Genomic DNA, 6,941 nt, shown 5'->3' with positions numbered 1-6,941 from the left:
CAACTCCCCTCCATTCCCATCTCCTCCAGTGCCAAGACTCCCCTGGGGATTCATTTAAACCTGGTGGATTCAGTCTAGGCAGGTCCAGTCCCCTCCTTCCAGGCTGAGCAAAGTGTCCCTGTGTAAACCCAAGGTTCCAAACAGCCAGCTCATGCACTAAGGACAGGTCTGGGTCCCACAGCCTGGGTGCCTCCCAAACAGTTCAAGCTATTCAATTGTCTCGCTTATCCAGAGGGCCTGATCCATCTGGGGGCTTCACAGCCTTTGGTTCATAATTCATGTGCTTCCATTCGTTTGGCTATTTGTCCCTGTGCCTCTCCAATCTTGGTTTCAACAATTTATGCTCTTACAGTACTTCCTCTTTCTCGACAATTGGACTCCTGGAGCTCCACCTGGGGCCTGGCTGAGGATCTCTGCATCCACTTCCATCAATTATTGGATGAGAGTTCCAGCATGACCGTTAGGGTGTTTGGCCATCTGATCACCAGACTAGGTCAGACCAGGCTTTCTCTCGACCATTGCCAGCAGTCTACAGAGGATGTATCATTGTGGATTTAAGGGGACCTCTCCAGCACTCTGTCTGTTCCTGTTCTCATGTGGTCTTCATTTATCATGGTCTGTTATTCCTTGTTCTCCCTTTCTGTTCTTGATCCAGCTGGGATCTCCTGCTCCCCTAAGCTGTCTTTCCCTGGAACCTTGCCCTTCATTACTCCCACTGTCGTCCAGGTTGTTCATGTAGATCTCACCCATTTCTCTGTCATTGGGTGATCCCTGTGTCTTTGATAGGGTCCCGTTTTCTAGGTAGTCTCCCTGGAGTTGTGTAGCAGTCTAGTCATCTTTGTTTCACATCTAGCATCCTCCTATGAGTGAGTACATACCGTGTTTGTCCTTCTGAGTCTGGGTTACCTCACTCAGGATGATTTTTTCTAGATCCATGCATTTGCCTGCAAACCTCATGATGTCATTGTATTTCTCTGCTGAGTAGTACTCCATTGTGTATATGTACCATATTTTCTTTATCCATTCTTCCATTGAAGGGCATCTAGGTTGTTTCCAGGTTCTGGCTCTTACAAACAACCCATTTGTCTGAGACCCCAGCCACTTGCTCATTTTTCTTTATTAAGAAATCTTCCTGGTTGAGGATTTAGCTCAGTGGTAGAGCGCTTGCCTAGCAAGCACAAGGCCCTGGGTTCGATCCTCAGCACAGAATAAACAAACAAACAAACAAACAAACAAATAAATCCAAACAAACAAAAACCCAAAAACAACAACAACAACAAAAAACCAATCAAACAAAAAAGAAATTTTCTACTCAGTCCACATGCTATCCACAGACACCCCTACCTCCCTCCTACCACCCCTGAGCCCTCCTTCCCCAGCCACCCCGCATCCCCAAATCCCCCAAATCAAGGTCTCCCTTGGGGAGACAGTAGAGCCCAGCACACTGACCCTAGGCAGGTCCACGCCCCTTCCCACTGAACCAAGGCTGTGCAAGGCATCACACCACAGGCACCGGCCAGAAGCCTGCCCATAGACCAAAGACAGATCCCAATCTCCCTGCCTGGGTGCCCCCCAAACAGATCAAGCCAAACAACTGTCTTCTGTATCCAGAGGGCCTAGTCCAGTCCCATGGCGGTTCCAAATCCACCAGTTCACAGTTCATGGGCTTCCTCTAGTGTGGCCGGTCATCTCTTCATGTCCTCTCATCATGATCTCAACGTCTCTTGAATGCAGTATCTCTCAAAGGATGATTTTATAAGGTGGAAAAAAATCAGCAGGGAAGTATGGGAAATCTCTTTTAAGCAGCTAAAGGAGAAATGTGGTTATGAAAGATGAAAACAGAACTACTACTATTAATGACACAGTCAGTGCACTACCTGACCCTTAGCTATGACACTAACATCATTTATTTATTTACTTACACTATTATTATTATTATTATTGTTATTATTATTATTATTGCATGTGGAACATTTTGGTGATTGATGATTCTTACTAAGTTCTCCAAGAATTAGCCTTTGCTGAAGAAATATTTATTCACATTCATTCCTAATTTGCAGGAAGCAGATTACATATAGGACTATTCCATGATGAAGTAGGAAGGCTGACTTTCTTAAGTGAGGACAGCCCTGGAGTACCACCTCAGCTATCATCACTAATATGGATACTGAGGTCTTTGTTGTAACTACCTTGTAATTCAACTACTTCTCATTGTATCCAGCCTAACCAATCTTTTACTGATGTTCCTTCTGAGAATACTTCACCCAATCTTCCCATACCTGTATCTTGCTTTTAGAGAAATGTGGAAGTTAATTGTCATTGAATTATAGTGACTGTAGATGAAATACTATTTAATTATGGATTTCTAAGACATTTATTGTTTATAGACTACTATCACACTTATATAAGAAGGATAAAAATAACAAGATGAACCTTGATCCTAAATTCGAAACAAATACATTAACCTCACAAAGGAGCATTGATCTAGACGGAGACTGAAATCCTCCCACATTCCAACTATACTCATGATTAACAGCCTGCAGATGTGCATTAACATGTGAGCAGTCATTGGACTCTGAAGGATGTGAGAGATTATACTGGCCTGGGTTTACTAGCTGGTCTCCTAAAGATATTCTCCACATCTGTAGACTATTTAGTATTTTTAACTGCTTCATGAGTTCCTTACACAAGCATGTATGTGCCATTTCAAGAACATAGAAAGAAGAATGTCCAAGCCAGGAGCACTAGATGATGACCAGGGAAAAGTATTTTCTGGACACAATAGGGCAGTTGCATCTATGAACTCACAGTAGTTTCGAGACCATGCATAAGACTTGTGCAACCTCAAGCCAGACATCATGCCAGCATGAAGAAGATAAGCAGGCACCAAAATCTCACCCCAACCTGAATAAGTATTGATAACTAGTAGCAGCCAAGATAGGAAGAGGTAGCTTTCTCTAAAGTGGAGGCCTCTAGTAGGACTAACATGTTCTAGGGGATGGTCACATACCCAACAATGTACTGGCAGTACTAATGTGACTTGATGGGCTTAAAAAATGAAGACACAAGGTTTAGTGGGTATGGAATGGAAGATCTGGGAGGATTTGGAAGGAGCAGGGGGCAGTGATTAAGATCAAAATACAATACATACAGTTCTCAAAAACCTGACAAAAAATATTTTAAACAGATATGAAAAGCAAAACAAAACATAAATTGATTTCCAGATTTATCATTAAATATTGTCCCTTTGGCCTTGGATTAAAACAATATATAAATGGATATTTCTTTTTTTCTTTTTTTGTGTAAAGCGGCATCTTCTTTATTTTGCATACTTTTAATTTCAGAATGAAATAAAACAAACAAAAACCACAACACATAATACCCAACCCTGCTATTCTGTGGGAAGGGATTTTCCTGCCTTAAGGCACAAGGACAGGACAAAAGAGATCCTCTAGCATGAGCAGAGAGCCAGGTAGGTCAGGGCTAGTCAAGGCTGCTGGGAGAGTCACAGAGAAACAATACAGAGGACATGGGCTTCCCAGGGGTCTCAAATCTACTTCTTCCATGTGGGAGGCATCCTCATCACCCTCGAGTGGGGGGATCTCATCAGGAACAGCAGCACTGGGTTCCTCCGATGTTACCTCGTCTTCATCAATACCCAGACCTAATTTGATCATGTGGTAGATACGGTTGGAGTGTGTTTGGGGATCCTCAAGTGAGAAGCCAGAGGAGAGGAGAGCAGTTTTGAACAGCAGAACTACCAGGTCCTTGACAGCCTTGTCATTTTTGTCTGCCTCAGCCTTCTGCCTCAGGGTCTCCATGATGGGGTGGTCAGGGTTGATCTCTAGGTACTTTTTGGCCATCATGTAGCCCATTGTGGAGTTGTCTCAAAGTGCCTTGGCCTTCATGATCTGCTCCATGTTGGCTGTCTAGCCATAGGTGCTTGTTACAATGCAGCAGGGTGAAGACACAAGCCTGTTGGAGATTGTCACCTTCTCAACCTTCTTATCCAGGATCTCCTTCATGAGCTTGCAGAGATTTTCAAACTTTGCCTTGCTCTCCTCCATTTTCTTCTTCTCTTCCTCATCCTCTGGTAGCTCTAGGCCTTCCTTAGTCACGGAGACCAGGCTCTTTCCATCAAACTCCTTGAGGTGCTACACACAGTAATTGTCAATAGGCTTCATCATGTACACCACCTCAAAGCCCCGCTTCTGCACACGCTCCACAAAGGCAGAGTTGGTCACCTGCTCTTTGCTCTCACCAGTGATATAATAGATGGATTTCTGTGTCTCCTTCATGTGAGACACATATTCTGACAGGGAAGTCATCTCATCTCCAGACTGAGAGGTGTGATAGCAGAGAAGCTCAGAGAGGCCCCGATTGTTTGTGGAGTCTTCATGGATTCCAAGTTTTAGATTCTTGGAGAAGGCCTCATAAAATTTCTTGTAGTTCTCTTTGTCTTCAGCCAACTCAGAGAAGAGCTCAAGGCACCTCTTCACAACGTTTTTGTGGATGACTTTCAGGATCTTGCTCTGCTGTAGCATTTCTCAGGAGATGTTCAGGGGCAGGTCCTCAGAGTCAACCACACCACAGAAAAGTTGAGGTACTCAGGTATCAGCTCATCACAGCTGTCCATGATGAACACATGATGCACATAGAGTTTGATGTTCTTCTTCTTGTTGTTCTCAAAAAGGTCAAAGGGAGCTTGCTGTGGATGAAGAGCAATGCTCTGAATTCCAAATGACCTTCTACAGAGAAGTGCTTGACTGCCAAGTGGTCCTCCCAATCATTGGTGAGGCTCTTATAGAATTCCACATATTCCTCTTGAGTGATGTCATCAGGGTTCCTGGTCCAAATGGGCTTAGTCTTATTCAGCTCCTCATGATGGATGTACTTTTCCTTGATCTTCTTTGTTTTCTTCTTCATATCTTTGCCACTGTCATCCTCCTCATCTGATCCCAGGTCTTCATCCTTATCTTCTCCTCATCATCCTTATCTTCCTCCTCTTTCTCACCCTTCTCTTCCTCTGCCTCATCATCACTGATCTCCTTCTCTTGTTCCTTCTCCAAGTAGAGGGTGATGGGATAGCCTATGAACCGTGAGTGTTTCTTCACCACTTCCTTGACCCTCCTCTCCTCTAAGTATTCTGTCTGGTCTTCTTTGAGATGAAGGATCACTTTGGTACCCCGGCCAATGGGCTCACCATGGTCTGCACGAACTGTGAAGGATCCGCCAGCAGAGGACTCCCAGGCATACTGCTTGTTGTCATTGTGCTTTGTGATCACAACCACTTTCTCTGCCATGAGATAGGCAGAGTAGAATCCAACACCAAACTGCCCAGTCATAGAGATGTCTACACCAGCCTGGAGCACCTCCATGAATGCATTTGTGCCAGACTTAGCAATGGTTCTCAAGTTATTTATGAGATCAGCCTTGGTCATGCCAATGCCTGTGTCTACCAAAGTCAGTGTTCACTCTTGAGGGTTGAGGATGATGTCAATTTTCAGCTCTTTACCACTGTCCAACTTGGAAGGGTCTGTCAGGCTCTCATAGCGAATTTTGTCCAAGGCATCAGAAGCTTTAGAGATCAACTCTCGGAGGAAAATTTCCTTGTTGGAATAGAAAGTATTGATGATGAGGGACATGGGCTGAGCGATTTCTGTCTGAAAGACAAAGGTCTCCACCTCTTCCTCTCCATGGTGCTCTTCCTCAGGCATCTTGACGGGAAGGCCAAGTGGGAGCACAGAGCATGGTGGGCAAGGAGCACATCCGACTTGCACGCCAAGTGGGGGTGACACAAGAGCAGATATTTCTTAAAGAAACTAAGAATAATACTTAGTATTTCAAAGATAAGTAACTGCTATAATTTAGGAAACTTTGAGTGTGGGTGCTATTATTAAGAATGATGATATTGAATGGACATATTAGTGTGGAAGGGGGAAATTTTTGTGGAATCCCACCTCTAGAAAAACACACAACAATTAGTGACTGATGGAAGAAGAATAATTAGCCTTTTCCTAGAACGAGTCCCCTTATTGCTTGTCCAATACATAGTGATCAGCCCTCAAACATATACACACAAAACAATGATAGATTCAGCATCGAGTATTTATATATTTGTGCATATATACACGTACATAATACACATATTCATACATACATATATGCATGTAGCTATAGTAAAAGAAAAAGAGGCTATCAACTTGGGAATGGGGAACATAGTAGGGGTTTGGAGGAAGGTAGCTGGGAGGGACTGGAGGAAGGAAAGGGAGGAAGGAAAGTGATATCATTCTATTTTAATTAAAACCATATTTTAAGATGAATGATGATATTGATTCATTTTAAACCTTTAAAATTATCTAAAAATATCCATTCCATTTCTCCCTTCCCCACATTTTGGCCCAGAAAGAATTCAGGGTCTTCTGTTGACCTTTCAACTCACACATGGTGGTGGGGGTGTGTGGGCATTGCTATAAACCAGCATCACTTGGATATCTAAAGATTCTTCAGAATTCAGTTGTATGAATTACCAGCAAGGTTGTGAAAACCTATAACAAGGAGAGAAATCATAACATTTTATATTGTGAAAATGGGAAGTGGAATTAGCTAGTAAAGATGTTATAAAAATACTACTACACTATTCACTAAGTTCTTATGCACTTCCCAGGAAGGAAACCCAGACTTTAATGGTCTCTGCCATCCATCTTAAATATATCCTTCTATGACAACTGAGTTCCATTTCCTGTTTTTATATCTTTAAAGCTCCCAGGAATCCATAAAGCAGCCTATAATAAATTGTCATCACCCCAGCTGAGTAATCATTGGATCTATGGCTTTTGTCTCCCTTTCAAATCATCACATATTCAATGTGAATGATCTAATTCCATTTTACCACCCCAAAGTATGGATAAGCCATTCTTATCTACATTGTTTTTATGATT

The 6,941-nt window shown here is 42.9% G+C and overlaps 1 pseudogene; it reads right to left on the bottom strand.

The window, feature by feature from the left end:
* Positions 1-3,419: 3,419 nt before the first annotated feature.
* Positions 3,420-5,721, bottom strand: LOC118596161 (annotated as a pseudogene).
* Positions 5,722-6,941: the final 1,220 nt, after the last annotated feature.

This window comes from Onychomys torridus, chromosome 15 (genome assembly GCF_903995425.1).
Source record: "Onychomys torridus chromosome 15, mOncTor1.1, whole genome shotgun sequence".
Classification (NCBI taxonomy): Eukaryota; Metazoa; Chordata; class Mammalia; order Rodentia; family Cricetidae; genus Onychomys; species Onychomys torridus.
Note: the sequence above shows the minus strand (reverse complement) of the source record. Positions and strands in the feature narration are given on the sequence as shown.